Raw genomic sequence first — 18352 nt, 5'->3', positions numbered from 1 at the left:
AATTCAGAACATGTCATTTAAATTATTAAAGTTCGTACGACGTGAATGAAATATAGAAAGAAAATAAGTTATAATAATTAGCTAAACAATACTAACTCTGATAGAATTCTTCGGTAAGACAGTAATATTAACATAGAAAATAAAAGCTAACCCATTTCTGACACTCTACTGGGCTAAGGTCTCCCGTCAGTATGAGAGAGGTTCGGACATATTCCAAAACGCTGGCCAAGATCATGTTGGCAGACTTTATCCATTAATCAACAAAAAAATGTATAACAAAACAAAGTGTTATATTATACTAAACAGACTATTAACGATGCGAAAGAAGCAAATAAAATTCGAGATCTAAATTTAGATAATCAGCGCGGATGTTGATGATTGGATACGGCAGTTTTCATTATGAACATAATAGACGAACATACAGTAGTCCCATTGTTAACAACTAACTATGATGGAATTACTGTGAATCATAATTTTACAATTTAACTGGACCAGTAAGTGGATATTATGCCAGTTTCAATTAATTATTGTGTAATCAGAGCTGTATTTATCGCAAATACTATGTTTGATAAATTTAATGAATTTGATGATGTGGTTTTGTTACCAATTATATACTGTTTTTATACTTTTCCGATTAGGTATATTTTGTTAGAATAGTATAGGTATATATAAGAACTAAAAAATAAAACGATTTAGTGGTTAATAGGGAAAATTTATTACTATAATTTTATTAAAAATTATGATTTCACCACAATGGATTAGCAAGATACTAATAAATCATTAATAAATTAATTTAAACAATATAATTTTATCGTAAGACTAATCGGTGCTAGGAATTCCTCGTCCTTGTTTCCGCAGTTTTTACTACATTCTGACACTAGACAAAGCGCTGACCGCGACTCAGCACGTAATTAATTATGAACCTAGATTATCGTAGAAAAACTACATTTATGCACATACATTAAAAAGAGACTGGACAAGGAATCATCCTATTGGTTGGAGATAAACAACAAACGACTTTTCAATTCCGAAAGTAGGTACATATTATGTTTATGCATCGACAGTTTAACCACAGAACTAATTTGTGGTTAAACGAAGAGTTTAAAATGTTATAAAACACTTCACACTAAGAGCTTCTTATATGTGGCGAATATTAATTGCAAACACAAGCGACGGACACACAGACCCAAAAAAAAACAAATTTTGAAAATAAATATTTGTTTTCCGAAGGAATAGAACTCCCCTTATTTCGCAGTAACGCGTAGAGGCTACAGATGTTGACATAAGATCATTTAATTCAGACATGTATCGTAAAAGCATACGGAATGTGTACACTATCTCTATAAGGGTGTTGTAATCCACTTTTTACAAATAGCAAACAAGCAAATATTCCCACGTAGTATAGAGATTTAGATAAAAGTGATGAGCGTAATCCAATAGACGATAAAGTCTGACGTACTCTCGGTCCTTGGCGGTGACATGATATGGACTCTACATGTAATGGAATTTCACGGAACAGTTCCTTTTTAGGATTCCATACCGAAAGGTAAAACAGAAACCTATTACTAATATTTCCGTCTGTATATTTGTCTTTCATATTATTCTGATTGTATGGTCTTCTACCTTAAAATCTGACGGTCGTAAGTTGAGGCAAAATGTACACGTTGTAATTTTTTATAATTATTTACAAAACTTATTGCGCTGTTCCTGACTTTATTAGCTTCAACTACCCACTTAAATTTAAACCATCGTTTAGCCATGTCATTTATCTCTATAACCATCTTCAAACCCTCAACGATAAGCATTACTCATGCAATTCTCACAATCATCACTCAAATTGTTCTAACCGAAGGACGCAACAGAACAAACATTCTAACAATACACCGAGTTGACCTCACGCCAAACTTTGTTTCTCCATTATCAAGTATGACGCTGCAATACCTTTGTCTATCAAAAGCCGATACTGGCCAAATCATCGCTCTAACAACTCGGGAGCAGAATAATTTATTTACTGATGACTTCGTGACGTCATTTGCGGGCTATCTGTTCGATGTGTTTAAAAAAAAAAGACTAGCTACCGGTTTCTGAGGTACATTTAGCGGTAGTTTATCTATTCAATAGCCGGGCATAGGTGGGTGACGATCTGGTCTACCGTGTTAACAGGAGACGATCGCATGTCCTGTAGTTTTGATAACTTCTACACAGTTCTATTCCTGCGTTCGGAAAACTTAGCTGCAGAAGCAGGCAGACCATTTCGGTAAACGACTAATCCATAGGGTAACTGCCATTTTGATACTTAAATGTAATGAAAAAGCTAAAAGCTATACGAAATATGATTTATTATATTAGAATATCAACACTAATGATGTCTCCTTTTTTGTAGATGTATCTAAATGTTTTAAAGTTTTTTATTCGGATGGTATTTAAATAGTGTGGATTATTCGGGTCATGTGAACGTTGTGCTAATTGTCAATGCCAAAGGTCTGCGGAATATTTTGATAAAAATATTATCTAAGTTTGTCTGTTTCATTTTATGGACGGATTATAGTAAATTTTATCTCGAAAACTATGTCGCTACATACAGTTACTGTTAGACGTATATAACAATATCATTAGTCTTATATTACCAGAGTTGCAATAAAGAGAGTCTACTTTCAAATAGTATAATAATGTAAAGTTGAATGACTGAACAATGAAAACTGAACATAATACGATCATATCGGAAAATAAGTGTTTTTGATAAATAAGACGTAAAAGAAATGAAAACAAATAAATAAATACAGTACGAAACACATAAAAAAGAAAACAAAAGCAACTCTAAAACATTGATCCCTAAAAAATCCAGAGACTGCGTCAGGAATTCATTCCAAATATCTTTGAATTGTACCCAATTACTGTAGAGGGGAATAAAAAAAGAAAAACGTAAATGTTTACGCTCCCGAAATACCTATCTAATCTTCTAAAAAAATTCCGAACACAGCCCTAAGAGGCTGTAGAATAAGCAATTTAATTTTTAAGAGATTATCCACCTTCCGTGCCGGGAAAATTGGTTCGCTGTGAATCCATTTTACTATACCTTCATATTGTATGACCTCCGCATTCTCTAGAAAATAGCTTTCAGATTGCAACTTGGATATTATGTAACAGTACCTAACAAATGTAGTACCCGTTGAATATTGGATGAAGAGGAAAAAGTTAATTATTTCTTAGCAAGTTTTATGTAAGGTCAGTCTTGTTTAGCGCGCCTTCACTTTAAAAAAACAAAGATGACATGCTTTTTGGCGCATGATGATGCATGAGACAGCAATTTGTATGTACTAAATATATTATTAAAGTATCGAAAATATAGTCTGAAAGAAACTAGAACACGTAACGTTCAGAGAATTAGCGTATTTTATATTTGTAACTGGTTGTCCCACATGACCAAATCGATGCTATAAACAAAATGAGAATTTAAAAGTCATTTATTTTATGGACCCTCGCTGTATAATGAGACAAGTACTGAAACAACTGATCATAAAGCAGTTTAAGGCGTCATATTCATTGCCTAACAAATGATGCCTTAAATCAATATAATAATAATGTTGGTAATGGCTACGGCGCTCAGTTTCATTGAAACTGGCCATCTGTGCAGGACTTTGTTTATAGTGTCCAAGTGTGTGCACAATACACAGGTACGCTCTCCATTCCATCACTCTCATAGTTTGGTGGGACGGATAACCGACACGACCAGTGAGAGGTCAGGCGCAGGACCGACGGCTTTACGTGCTCTCCGAGGCACGGAGGTCTTCAACCTCAACTTCCTAACTCCGGGCAATCTCTAAGAAATTCTTAACAGAAAATCTCAGAAAAGACTTTTTGGCCCGACCCAGGATTCGAACCCGAGACCTCTCGCACCGCAGTCGCATATACTACCGACCGCGCCACAGAGGCATTTAATCATAAACATAATGTATTGTTGAATGAATATATTATGTTTATGAAGGAGGTTCGCGTGACCATTCGTCAGGTACTTTTTGTTAACAATCTAGATTTTCTCGAACATGATGTAGAGTCGTGATTCAATATAACATTGATGTAATGAAATGTAAATTGTATTACAATCGAACAAATATAGATTAGTGCAAGGATTGTTTCTGCATAACAAAAGTTGTATTGTGGGCCACAGTTAGGTTATAGAACTGTTAGATAATCTGTTTTTGTGGGATGGTCATCCACAACCCTGACTCTGAAGAGATTATGGAGAAGTAATCATTAAATGCGGGGATTCAGTCTTGTTTGAGGTCTCAGCCTGGTTTAAGTCTGCCTAATGTTACGGCCTTTGCACCTTGACAGCAAGTCCAAGAAACCATACTGGATTACGTAGACACTAACTTATGGATATTCATTTACTTTTATTAGATAATATTTTATGCGAATGTTTTATAATAGTGAACGATTTATATAGGTATTTTTCAGTCCTTTTTAGTTCTACACGAAAGTATATGGTTAATATTGTAATTAGCTATGTTGCACGCTTGATGTGATTTGTTTTACATTTAATTTTTCACGCTTCCTCTTAATATTATCAGATTTCATCTAACAAAGTCATATTTGCTAGAGAGTTAGTTTTGCATATGTGGCTTGTATTGAGTTTAATAAAAAAGATGTCTGTAGCTTTTGCCTAACTTTTTCGGTTCCAGTTACGATTAAATGGGAGGTGTTGGTGAACCTGTACACTGTAATGTGTCGCTTATACTCATATGTGATGCAAACACGGGGTCGATCAAGCATGTAAATGCAGATTTTAGTGCTAGCAAATCAAACAAGTTCCTAATTAAATAAACTATACGAATCTGAAATCTACTCTAAAATATCATAACTAACACAAGTAAGTGTAATTGAATGTATAAAAACATTGACATTGCAACCAAGTGATGCAGCTAACGTGGCCATTTACACAGACATTCAAACAATTAGACGGCACGAGCCATCCTACGCTTTTTGCCGTGGAATATTTGCCGCTTCGACGCGTAGGTACTCTTACGTGCAAAAGTATTAGTCAATAATATGTTTGAATGTATCTCTATTATAGACACATTTTATGAACATTTACGTGATATAATTTAATTAATTTGTTGAAATATGAAATAGTGTGAGATAAATACGCTTAAGTGGCGGAAACATTAAATCTTTTTAAGATATTAGGCGAATGTTATATGAAAATATATGTCAAAATTACTTATAAATTCCGGTAGTTTACAACCTCTTCTCTACTAAAATTATAAATCGCTACATTGGTTTGGATACAATTTTATGCTAGTATTGCGACTGTGTGTATTAATATGTTTTTTTATCTCGAAAATCCCACGGAACCGGGAACTGTGCATTGAGCCATTGAATAACTACGGTCTATGGGGGCGGATCGCCGGTAAGAGCTAGTCTAGATTACAAATTTTCTTATCAATAATCTTGGTTTAGATTTCTCCATTATTGTAATACTGCTAATTCCTTTGAAGATCATAGTGACATGATTTTGGACTAAACGTATAATACGTCGTGTACTTATTTCATTTGGAAACTGTAAGGTCAGTAAACTCAATGAAAATATACCTACATTGCAAGTTACCGATAACACAATAGAATTTATCGCACTAAGGGGAAACCGATAAAAATGTGTTGCAAAAATGATTATATTTATATTTTTATAATACAATTCTGTTGCCAATGAGTGATTTATACATTTAATAGCATTCATACAAATCGCAATGTGACGAAATGAATTTTCACCGCATTGGAAATAATACCATTGAAGTAAGGAGTAAGATACCTAACGTTTCTACTTATTTTAACTTAACACATAATATCAAACTACATACTGAAAACGACGCGGTCCAAATTGTATCCGACTGTTGACCACTAGGTTTCACCCTTTTACGATTTGCAGGTCGGACCAAGTGCTTCGTCTTTTTACAATTAATATTATTTTCAATAGTAGTCCGGAGTTTGATTCATGGAACTAAAATTTCTAATGACGAAAAGCCGGTGTACTTCATAAAACTCTGTCTACTTTTTCGGGTATAACATGTGTGACATTAGTATGTATGAATACTATTGAATACTAATAATGTTCACGCATACAATTTTGTGCTACCTAGCACATTTTTTTGTTTTTATTCCTAGCTTTAAAACACATCTGTCTCTAAAAATGTAAATAAAATTAAACAAAGTGAAATTGACTTTAGAGAAAAACATAAATCAACCGAGCGTTTCAACAACTTGGCGAGTGTTCTCATTCTAGAGTTTTATTAATGCCTAAGACCTAAAAATATTTCCCAAATGACTAGCTTTACATTTTCTCTAATAAAATTCTACCACAGCTGTGAAATGAGTTTAACGTAATCGTGTTATGTGTTGTTTTACCCTTCCTTGCTAATCATTAGATTATGATGAGAAATTAACTGAACAACCTAATAAAACCGGCATTGTCGCTTGAGAATATTGCGCTAACCCATATTTCTATACTTTATTTTAATTATATATTATAGACATAAGTGGAATAATCCTTACTATAAATTTATACTAAAATCAGACAGATTTTGTCTGCTACGTCTTCACGAGTAAAGCACTAACCCCCGGTTTCTGAGGTACATTTAGCGGCATCATAGATGCAGTAGCGCTTAAACTCATTTAACGAAAAAACGCTATTGAGTGGATAAAAGACCGCTAAATGTACTCAGAAACCGGGCATAAAACGATTTTGATGGATAGTCGCATATAGCTGGTTTAAAACTCGGGATCAAAAATGGCCTTTTTTCAATAGATAATTATCTGTTTATAATCAACTACTAAGCTACTGAACTAGGAGATTAAATATTAAAGGAAGTTAATCCCTCTATTAAGAAAGAGCGCGTGAGGAACCGCGCAGTTCCGCTGTTGAGAGATTATCACACAAGAAATAATAAAGTTTATGAGAAGTGACAATACGTCAAACATACAATGATTGTGATAATAATGCATGTTTACGTTGTTAATTCTATGGTTGTTTGCAACTGTCAATATTTCCACGGAAGATCTTTCAGTTTATAATGTTTGCGGACTGGAAACAAATGACGTTTGGTTTGCACGTGAAATGATTTGGTGATAACAGGTGTTATTAACACATTGGTTGATGACCGTGGCGTGTGTTATTTTGTTGCAAATAGTAGTCTTTCCCTGGGATATAGTCTATCATCCTGCTAACTATTATTCGAACCGAATTGTTCATTATTACGTGAAATCATATTAAAAACACATTGTCACATTACTATTATCGCTAATATCATATGATTATTGCAGCTAAAGTGCCACTCGCTCCAATAAATTCAGTCACAATTGGCACGGAATAAGCAAACGGCACGATTTTTCAAACATCGTTTTCAACTCAGCAAACACTTTTGAACGAAAGCGTCTCTTTATTTAATGGCAGTACTATTATAAATTTACATATTATTTATAAGTGTAAATAACGTCTGGGAACCTAAATACCTTGTCATAACAGTTTATGATTAAATAATCACATTGATAGCTGTCATTAAAGAATGTTTGTTTAAAATGTTTTATTTGTACACCTTCACTCAATGAATGTAATGGACTAATGGATACATAAACTATGAAATTTTATTCATTACTGTTTACTGTGATTCGAAAACATAATAGGTAAATTCTATTTCACTTGTCCGCGTATTCTAGGTGTTACATTAATTTTGACATTGTTGGTTTTTTTTCGGAAACAGACAGGAGTTAGCCTTCATAGAGTCAGCCACGACAATAAAAAGCGATTTGCGTTTACGTAGATCTCATAAAAAACGAAACAAAAATGATCCTAAATAAAAATTACTAAGGACTGAACTTTACTGACTATTTTAGTATATTTGGACATAGTAACTCATACGTCAATAATATGAAGAAATCCATTGGTTAACATAATATTGACAAAAACAATTTAGGTCAAAAACTTCTTAGCAGTTTCTTAAGAGCAGTCTAAGTTATTTGACCTTTACGAATTTTCTTCTCGTAAAAAGGCGAATAGATAAAGTGGGAGAGTGTTTCGAGAAATATGATGTCAATAAATTATTTATTGAAAGCTATAATTATTGAATTGTCAATAGCACCGACGATTGGTACTTGGGGATACATAGCTTGGCTCCCGGCCAAGGATTCTTGACTCTGCGCTATACATTTTGTTACTTTTCTTCGTATGGATTGCTCTAATCGTTAATTCTTTTATAGAGAATGTGGTTGCTAGCATTACTTGAATATCTGCCAATAGGGCTCTATATTTTAATAATGACAGGGTCAATGACATAAGGCTTAATTACATTACTGTATATGGCGGTCATCTTAAACTAATGCGAAAATTAATGGACCTACTAAGTATGAAAAATCGATTCTATAAAAACACTATTGCAAAACCCAATTAAAATATTGAAGTAGTTCTTTTCACTTCAACACTCACCTCTATATCACAACAAACTACATACATAAACCGATGTTTATATTAACCGAGAACCGATTTATGTACCTACATACAAAATTGAAGCACTTTTTAAATTGCTGTTGTTAAAATTGCCATTTACTTTAAACTTGAAATTGAACTCAACAAGTCGAAATGCTCTTCAAAAGCATTGCAACTCTGCAAATATCCTCAAAAATACCGGTAGTACGAAAACAGGATATTTCAGTATAATTAAGTGTGCATTAAGTTCAAGGCGCTACTTTCTAAAGGAGTGTGTTTCGATGAGTTACGTTCAGTTACCAGTTTCTCCTCAATGCTTCTTATCGCGTTTTATTATTACCTCACCTTACTAACATGTTAACTTGTAATGCATACGTATGTTTTATTTTATAATATATGTAAATATATTTTGCGTGGTCACGTGCGGTTACAGGTTATAACAGGGCTGTGGTTTTGACAGGCTTCGTTTGTGGTCGTGCTAGGACACCTTAAAAACACACTGAAGTTTTTTTCATACTGAAGATTTTTATAGGGCCAATATTAAGAACTTACGTGAGTATCAAAGATGTTACTGACACCATAAGAAATAAAATATATTAACGCTAAATCTTACTAAAATCCAAAATAAACTTTTAGGGTTTTGAATTGCATCTTATGATTACGCTGCAGGATTCATGTCGTTCGTTCATATAAGTTATGTTGTTAGTAATAATAGTAATCAGTCTTAATTGCTAATTTTAAGACTCGTTCGGCTTTTTATTAGCAACTTACAAATATTTAAGGCCTAATTAGATGCCGTGTCTCAATTAATACACCTCTCAAGACTACATTTGAATTCTAATATGATTATTTTCAGGCAATGATATGGCACTATTAAATCCATGCATATTTATATTAGAATATTTTAAGTAAAAATAACATTATATTTGATCTTGACCTAACTTTTTTGTCGTCTGACCTCTACGCACCGACAGGAGATACTCGTTATTCTCGTCCCATTATGACCAACTACGCAAGATGGGGGCCATTTGTTTTGATTTGGATTTTACCTTCAAATTCGTTGGTATTTTTTGGTTTTAATAAGGATTACCAGCAGCCATTCGCAACTCAATACATAAACTATTAACCTCTCCTGGCTTAGGCGACCTTATTTTTATGCTGTGTTACTTTAGTTTCTATGCCTATGCTCTATTACTACAGTCCAAAGAGACTAAAACGTGAATTTGCCGAAATCTGCGATTTTATTATCATGAACTTTTTCGACTTTATTCAAAATAGAAAAATAATCCGTACATGTCAAAAAAGAAGAACACTTTTTTATTATAAAGAGCCAAGGATATGTAATTTTTTCTTTTTCCTGATTGAGTTACGGTTTCGCGAACAAATATCAACATCATCAAATCTTTCGATATCTCTGCCTCCACGTGATGCCGCACTCGGATCCCAATCCGTCGGTTGATCTACTTTATCTAATATGCTGTTCTAATCTTAGTTGTTTCCTCCATTTAACCTTTCCTCAAGTCACATGGAGTTTGACAGCCCGGATGTTATACTCAATTTATATTCACGTCGAACACAGTCAAATATTACGATCGATTTAGTCAAACAGGATGAAGGAGCGGTAAACGCATATACTTTGGCGAGAGAAGAAGATAGATACTCCTATCTTTAAGGGTGACATAATAAGTGTGTTTTCAAAGTAGGTTAAAGTACTTGCTAGTAATCATTCAATGTTAATTTGTTAAGTAATTTCAACTAGTGTTTAATATTCAAATTGTACTTGACCGCATGTCCCCACAATTCATTCACAACTCGTCGACGATTTTCGCAACCAAAAGTAAATGCATTATTATGGTTTTCACAACTATACTATCTACTATAGAAATATATTCCCACGGATGTCATACTCACGATGTTTTACATTGAAACTTTTTTGTACTACATAAAATTCACACGGCTATTTCTATTCGTCAGTCTACAAATATTTTTGTTACGAAAACGTAACGAGAGTCAGCTAATGACCCTAATTACGCGAACAAACATATACTCGGACGACTCATCCGAACAAAAATGATAAGACATTTTGAACCTGTTTGAAGATTAAATTATTAAAATAATGAAGGCAATGAAGCGCTCAATTAAAGCGAATAACTGTGATTGATGGGTACGTAATGAGAAAAATGAAACGAAAACGTGAGCATTGTGAGCAACGACGGAGGGCAACAGCAGTGGCCCATATAACTGTATAGTATGTTCGCTATGGGTCAGTTGCCAATCAATCGTTCAATCGAGCCGACAATTGATGGAGATGGGCAAGATTAACTATCTGTTACAGTTTTTAAAAGTTGGTACTCTATGAGTCACAATGGTTAGAATTCGCCCGCGGACTCTACATTTTGACGTCTCAACAATCGACTGTTGTTCAGACATCCTCGTTTGTGATTAGTATATTTAATGAGGAATTTATTTTTTGTTTATTTTCATCAGAAACATGTGTGTTAAATTACATGTTAAATGATTTGCAACACGTCATCGTAGATGTGTTAGCAAAAAGTGTCTATTCATAATAGACATGTCTTTATTGGATGCCGACATGTTTACATGGACGTACTTATCACAGTTTAAAGCATCTTTTTTTCTTCAAGCATACTCGTAGGTGTATATTAAGACAGTTAGTTACTCCGACAATGCATTTTGTCAAAATATTTTTAGGAAGAGAAAAAGACAAAGAGGAGTTCAAATATCTAAACTCTATTTTTAGTACCAAAAAAGTAACTTAAAGCGTAACTTAGTACTTTTTCTTTTGTAATACAGAAAATATTCTCAACTAGTGGTTTCTTGTATCTAATCCTATTCCTTACAGCGGTAGAGAATTTGCGGCTTCATTTAAGCTGCTCAAGAATTTGCTTTGCTGCATCTACTCGGCATAATTTGATATGCATATTGTAGCATTGCTTGTACACTTAAGCACTATAATAATCGCGATAAAAACCTGATGCATATTTTAAGACTAAACTATAATTATGTCCTGTACTTTCTTTATAAAAACTATATAGGTAGATTATGCTGGATTGATACACTTACTCTGTTTTTAAACGCCGCCTTTGCTATACTATACTTAATTCCTTACCTATAATAAATATGAAAATAACTGTCCATCGGTCTATTACATTTTCATAGACTTATACGGCTGAGCCCATTTAGATGTGAATTCGGCTACCCCGAAATTGACGAATAATCTGCTTAAATCTTCTCTTGTTGCAACATAATATTAACTGTGTGTTGTACTCGAATCAAATTTCCTGCATTTAAATATTATAGTTTAATCATCAAATGAGGTTACAACTTGACACACAGAATGCCTTACGCAGAATTAATGAGGAACCCAATACTATGAATATATTATCAAAAAGCACCGGTTTCGTATAATTTATTCCAAATGTTGATGCGAACGATGTTTACGTAACCATAATCTGAGTTTTATACCAAAATCGATGTAAAATCTCGTCATTATTATGTAATATATTATTATTCGATTAAATCGGAATTAGGAAATTTGGAAGACCAAGTAGTGTAGTAAAATTCGATATTTCTAACTTTGCACTTGTTGCCTAATTAATGTAATTATTGACAAAACGTTGACGACCTCCGTGGCTGAGTAGTTATGGTGGTCGCCTCGATCTAACATTGTGCTAAGAGGTTTGATACCCACACGGAACAGTTTATGTACATATGTGATCCACAAATTGTTGTTGCGCGTCTGCTAGTCTTCGCGAAAAAATCAATAGACATTGAGTGCCTAATATTTTTGGCCATAACTGTAGTGTGGGGGTGGCTTTTTGGAATAAGGAAGTTTTAATTCTCACGTTTTCTCGTATTTGTCTTTAAATAGGTACAGTGAAAAAGTAGCATAAAAATTTGAAATCCGCGTTCATGAACTTCACGTCAGTCTAAGTCTGACACAAATATTTAGAAGAAACCAGAAATGTCGCTAAATACAACATTTATAACAGGCATTTACAAAAAAAACTATAAAATAAAACAATTCTAACGTAACCTTGACATATTTTTTAGGTATTTAAATTCAAAGAAGTTTTTGTTGGTCATCGTCTGTTTAATGCTGTTTTGGCATAAGATAATAAACAAACTATCGATGCATAAGATTTATACTTAACTGTTATTATAAAAGGTGAGCGACTAGGTAGCTATTGTGATGGCAGTTTGACCTCGCCAAAACTTCTGATTCATTCAAACTTATTCAAATAAGCCGAAGAGAATTTGCCAGAGGTACGCTCAATACGCCTACTATACTAATTATATTCAATGATATCTATAAATCATTAAAACAACGAAAAAGGAAAAACGTAAATTGGGACAAATGAATGCTCAAGTGCCGATACTTCGAATATACCAGTATTTTTAAAATTGTTTTAAATTGCTAATTGAGCAAATATTTTATAACGGTCACCTTATTATTTTGCAAAAAGAATTGAGAATTGCACAAAGATCCCGATAAACATTAACTTCTTGAAATCGCGATGACTGAAAATCCTGTCTCTTTGGAAATAGATTTCACTCATCAAACAAGCATGGTTATATTCGTATGTAGCGGCTAGATTTTTAATCTTTGAACCTGAAGTTTCTTCAGGTCAATGACTAAGTATAGGCTATCACTAATTACGCCCATTGTCATAATACTATACACGTAAGTTGTACGGTAATTCTTCAAAGGCCTCGTCACGCGAAATGATCATTCCTATTTAACTCTGCGGAACGAAACCTGCCCATTGGCATTGTGCGCAAGCCAATATTAAAAGTTTGAAGATCGCTACGATAAGCACAAGTTCAAAAAACCCATTTCGTATACTTTTTATAACATAATTATAGTAGGCCTGAACATAATTGATTATAACTGAATTACATTAAATCTGTCATCGATCGCTCATAAATTGTTGTAGAACAACTATAATACTATAATGTAGCACCATAATAGTTTGTTTTGAGTCATTTGCCAACCGGTTCTATCGTAAACATTGCATATCATATTATCGTCTTTATAATGTTGTTCCTCAGATTTTGCTCGTAAAACATAAAAAATGTTTTTTGTCTCCAACAGTTTTATTTCACTGTTGTCTTGTACGGCCTCTTAATTTGATTTACGAGCGTGTCACCATCGCTAAAGCCACGGCTTAGTAGTGTTGGCGTTTGACTTTGCACCGGTCCTTAACCAACTACTGTCGCCAGGAAATTAATTCTAAATTGACAACTGTTACGGAACTAGCATCATACTAAACAATTACATCATTCACTTGTCTACTATCTTTCATTTTATCAATTTTTATCGCTTAACATTTATCTTCTTCTCAATATTTTGAAGTTTCTTTATTTTAAACACGAATTCCGTCAGGTTTGTCATTACTTAATAGTTGTCAAAGACGGTGGATTATGAAATATGATTGTGTAATCTGCGAAAATGATGTTTTGATTCAAAACATTGTCTGTGTACTTACTGATCAATTAAAATTGTGTCCATATTATTTCAATATTTATATAAGAGTCTGTCGTCACGTGCGCTTTCACGTAAAAATCATGAAATAAATACGATATCATCAAAAATTTCACTGAAATCTCATTGCGTGCGTCTAAACGGTTATTTATGAATGAAACTATATTAAAAAACTAGTTAAAATCACGGGTAATTACAATTTGTTTATAAATAAAGGCTTCACTGTGGATATTATTCGGTTGCGCAGTGCTCACAAATGTCAAGCGAGCGATGCGAACAAGCGAGCGACGTGGTCGGAACGAGCGCGCATCACAGGAGGCGCGGCGACACTGGCGACGTATCGACCTCCCGCCATCACAATGAATGGTGAGCCAGCACCGCAGTCTGCCGCTGCAAGCTCACTACTGCACTGCAGCTTTATTTCTGGCAGCTCTCCCGACACTTAGCACGGTTCCGACATTGTGTTTTCTTTGCAAAAATGTGCCAACAACCGTAGTCCGCGATATGCGAAAATCCAAGCCACTGACCCGGTTCCGTAGACTGCGCCGAGGAATTCTGCGGTTACATTTATCACCCGCTTTTACATTTCTCTTATTATATTTTTGTAATAAATTCGGCGGAACGTTCGTCTGTACGCATGCGTGACGGAGAGGGCTGCCGTCTAACCCGCCGGTATCAGCTGATTAAATGACCTTGTTCCTAAATTTCGGTCGAGTTATTCGTTAGAAAAATTTCTTTTAAGTTAAAAATATTTTTATGGGACAGTTTTTATCCATCCGCGATTATTTTCGTCTGTCGGAATGTCTGTTTGTAAACGACGTAACTTGACCTTTGAGTCTACCCATGGCACAAAGAACAGGTACTTCCCTTCAAGGTCGTCGACTTAGGTCACAAGGATCCCACGAGCTATGAATACTTAGATAAAGCTAATCACACGTTTTGTGAAAGGTCCTAGGCCGCAGTTCAATCCAATTATAGCAAAATTATAGTTGTCGCGAGATAATGTAGAGTCATTTGAGGTATTTATTTCCTGTCTATTGTTATTATCTGTAATAACTAAGACATTTCCATTACATAATATGGTAAATATCATGAATCTTATTGCTTACTTTAGTCAGGATTAAGCTTATTCAGAATCAGAAAATTAGCTTTTACAAAGTCTTTAAGAAGTATGGTTCTTTTTAACGTCGCTTCTTACGTTCTATCATACATCTCAATGGTTTTCAAAATAATTTCTTATAGATATTCGCACTTTTAGATTAATATAGCACATAGTTAACTACTAATTCAGATCAAGTAGACCAAAAGGTCAAAAAATTGTCAATGAGTCGGAGTTAAGTTAACTTATATGATTGATCTATGATTCTTAAGTTAAACCCTAAACTTTGACGGACAATTTCTTGTTAAATTACATTTAAAACTCAAGTCTTAGTGATAGAGCCTTTGTGGCTAATTCATTACTAAAGAGATCATTACCAAAGCACTGCAGCAAATATCCGCATAAAATAAAGCCATTCTAAGTACTTCAAACGCGTCTAGATCATTAAGTTCGTTAAGTTTGCCCCGCACGTTCATATACATCGCTTTATTTAGCTTACATTAGCCAAGAATGCTAATGGTAAACACGCAATGGAAATCTGAGTCATTACTCGCGCTAGTAAACTGTGCACTAGTGTCATATGGTTGAGACGTGACTGAACTTTTGATGAGAGAATTGTTCTAGCTAGTATCTGTGTGTTCATTTGCCTAGAAGGGAACGATACAATACTTCCTGTCATTATTGATTGATCAGTAGACATAGACACAGTAAAAAAAGAGAATGAACAAAAACAGTTATTTTTTTAATAAATTCATATTTTTTTAGAAAATTCTATGATTATTTGATTAATAGCAACAGACATTGTTAAAAATAATAAAGGGTTTCGTGAGAGAAAAACTTTGAATAATTTCTGACAAGACAAATAGTTAAGAAAAATAGCCCGTGACATGCTTTTAAGTGTATAATTAGATACAAAAACAATGGTGCTGCTGTTGACAGAATATTTCATAATAAAATTTTTAAAACTGCACTTTAATTTATTTTTGCTTTAAGACATACACTGAGTATGATGAGATATTATTTAGTTGATGTCACGTAGAAGAAACGTTAATGGAAGGGAATATGATAAGGAAGCAGGATGAATGACTTCATCAGTATAGTCAGAGATTAGTCACAATTACCAGACAAATTACGTGTACAGGTCATCAGATCTATACACAGGTACAGGGGTAGACAAAGATATCAGCTATTCCCACCGACAATCTTGGACTTTGCGAAAATTATCTAGAAAAAGTGAAAACAATTTTCAGTCAGTTTTAATTTAGCTTTAGCATATTCAGTAATTGCATCCAATTTTGTAGTCATTATACCTACTTTTGATGGTCTATTGTGGTCTTTTGATGCCTAGTTTTTTACTACTCACGTATACTCTATACGGTTGAAAAAATAACTGCTGACCTATTAAAATATAAGCTACACTTGTTAGTAACTCATTAACTTGACAGTATTGAAACTGGTCTCTAATTTATTTCTCGATAGTTCAGAGACATCTATTTTAAGGGCATCTGAATATGAATGAGACCAGTTTCAGTTAGAACAGAAATAATCCGTATGACTAAATGCATTCAACCGATATTATACAATAGTTTATAATAGAAGCTCTTCAGCATAAATAGAAGCAATCTATTTTGGCGCTTGACGGTATAAATCCTAAAATTGCTCTCGATCCATCGCGTGAATTACGGGCGCACCTCTGTCAGGGTTTTGGTTGAATGTTCTCTGCTAATGGCGAGTGTTGACGGAGTTCACGTACTTTTATTGATACTATTTGATACGTATCTAACGGTAGGTCATTTGAAATGAAACACATTTTATGGGTCGATGTTATTTTATTTGTTTTTCTGTGAGTAACTACTAGTTTCTGGCCGTGACTTACTGCAAAAATATGAAAGGAAAACGGCTAAAACGTTTAGTGTGTTTTAATCCAGGTTTTGAACAACCTGTGTGACCAATTTTCGAAATATTTTCTGTAGTTTTCATGAGGAAAAGTATTAACACATATTCATTTTAATCCACACTATCGACATAACTACAAAAACATTTCAGTCTCTATTTGAAGATCCTGCTGAATGCTCAACAAAAAAGACTCTGCAATGGAAAACACCATAGCAGAGGATCAGTTCTGACACGGAACAAATATTTATGTGATCGAAAAATAGTTACCTATTGGTATGGTGATTTTTGTGGTCCCTTGCGATACAAGACAAATCTTTACAGTGGTAGTTATCTTGTAAATCCTCCCAGTAAACGACTATCTTTGAAAGCCCTGCAGTTATTCTATAAATCGTGCATGCAAAGCGTGAGTTGCTGAGTAATGGCTAGTAAACAGTATTATTATTTATAAATCAAAGCGCCTGTCGCCTTTGAACTTGATATACTGACTCTATAAACAATTTAAACTGAAAACTGAGACGTTAGAAATAACGTTATGCGTTTAGTCTTGGATCTTTTTGTTTTCATTTTATTCGAAAGCTCAGAATACAAGTAGATAACTATTTAAATATTTGTTAAAGGTGTTTAGGTCTATGAATAACTAGAAAATAAAATAGTATCTAGAAGAGTTCACAATTTTTTAACCCATTTATGTCCCACTGCTGGCCAATGGGCTCTTCCCCAACTGAAGGTATTAGGCCTTAAGTCCATCAACAATTCAGATAGGCCAGTTGACAGTTTTTAACACTGTGTAAACTCATCACAGGTTAGGTTAACAAACATTCTTTTAACCCGGAAAGGATTACGAGTTTGTGATTTAGGTACCAAGGACAGGTAAACAGTATTCTAGAACCTTTAATGATATTAAAGCAGAACCATTAAACTGCACTATGAACTAACGAACTGCCATTAGTTTCAATGTGGAAGTTAGAAACAACTCGTGATATTGTCACTCGTGACTTCGATTTCAGTCATTAGCCGACCCCATTTCTGTAGCATAGCGGAGCCATTTTGGAATTAATAAAACGTGATATAGAGAAACTTGAGTTTTAAAGAAATGTCTTTTAGTTTCTTTAACATACTTACAAAAAATTGCTGCTAGCCTAAACTACCTAATATAATCTGAAATTAAAAAAATGCTCTTTATGCACCTGTGTGATGAAAATTATAAGCAAGAAATTTTATTGAAAAGCTGGCTATGAAGGTAATATGATAAAAGTACATAATAAATTTGATTATGTTCATATTTGAAACTGAGGAGTAAAGCGATACATAACTATTTTTGAATACGAATCTGTATTAGGGGTTCTTAGTTGCCAGTTTCGACACCAATATTAAT

General features: G+C 33.9%; 1 protein-coding gene across 3 annotated transcripts in view; it reads right to left on the bottom strand.

Annotated features, from left to right (window-relative positions):
* LOC142979715 (carbohydrate sulfotransferase 11) overlaps positions 1-14503 on the bottom strand; it is a 54987-nt gene extending 40484 nt beyond the window's left edge. Inside the window, exon 1 of one of the 3 annotated variants that reach the window (XM_076124809.1) lies at positions 13987-14503. The gene's annotated coding sequence lies outside the window, so the exon portion shown is untranslated. The remainder of the gene's footprint in view (positions 1-13986) is intronic. The other 2 variants (XM_076124808.1, XM_076124810.1) reach the window with 2 other exon arrangements.
* Between the last annotated feature and the right edge of the window lie 3849 nt (positions 14504-18352).

Source organism: Anticarsia gemmatalis, chromosome 17, assembly GCF_050436995.1.
Source record: "Anticarsia gemmatalis isolate Benzon Research Colony breed Stoneville strain chromosome 17, ilAntGemm2 primary, whole genome shotgun sequence".
NCBI lineage: Eukaryota > Metazoa > Arthropoda > Insecta > Lepidoptera > Erebidae > Anticarsia > Anticarsia gemmatalis.
This window is presented reverse-complemented; position numbering and strand designations above follow the sequence as displayed.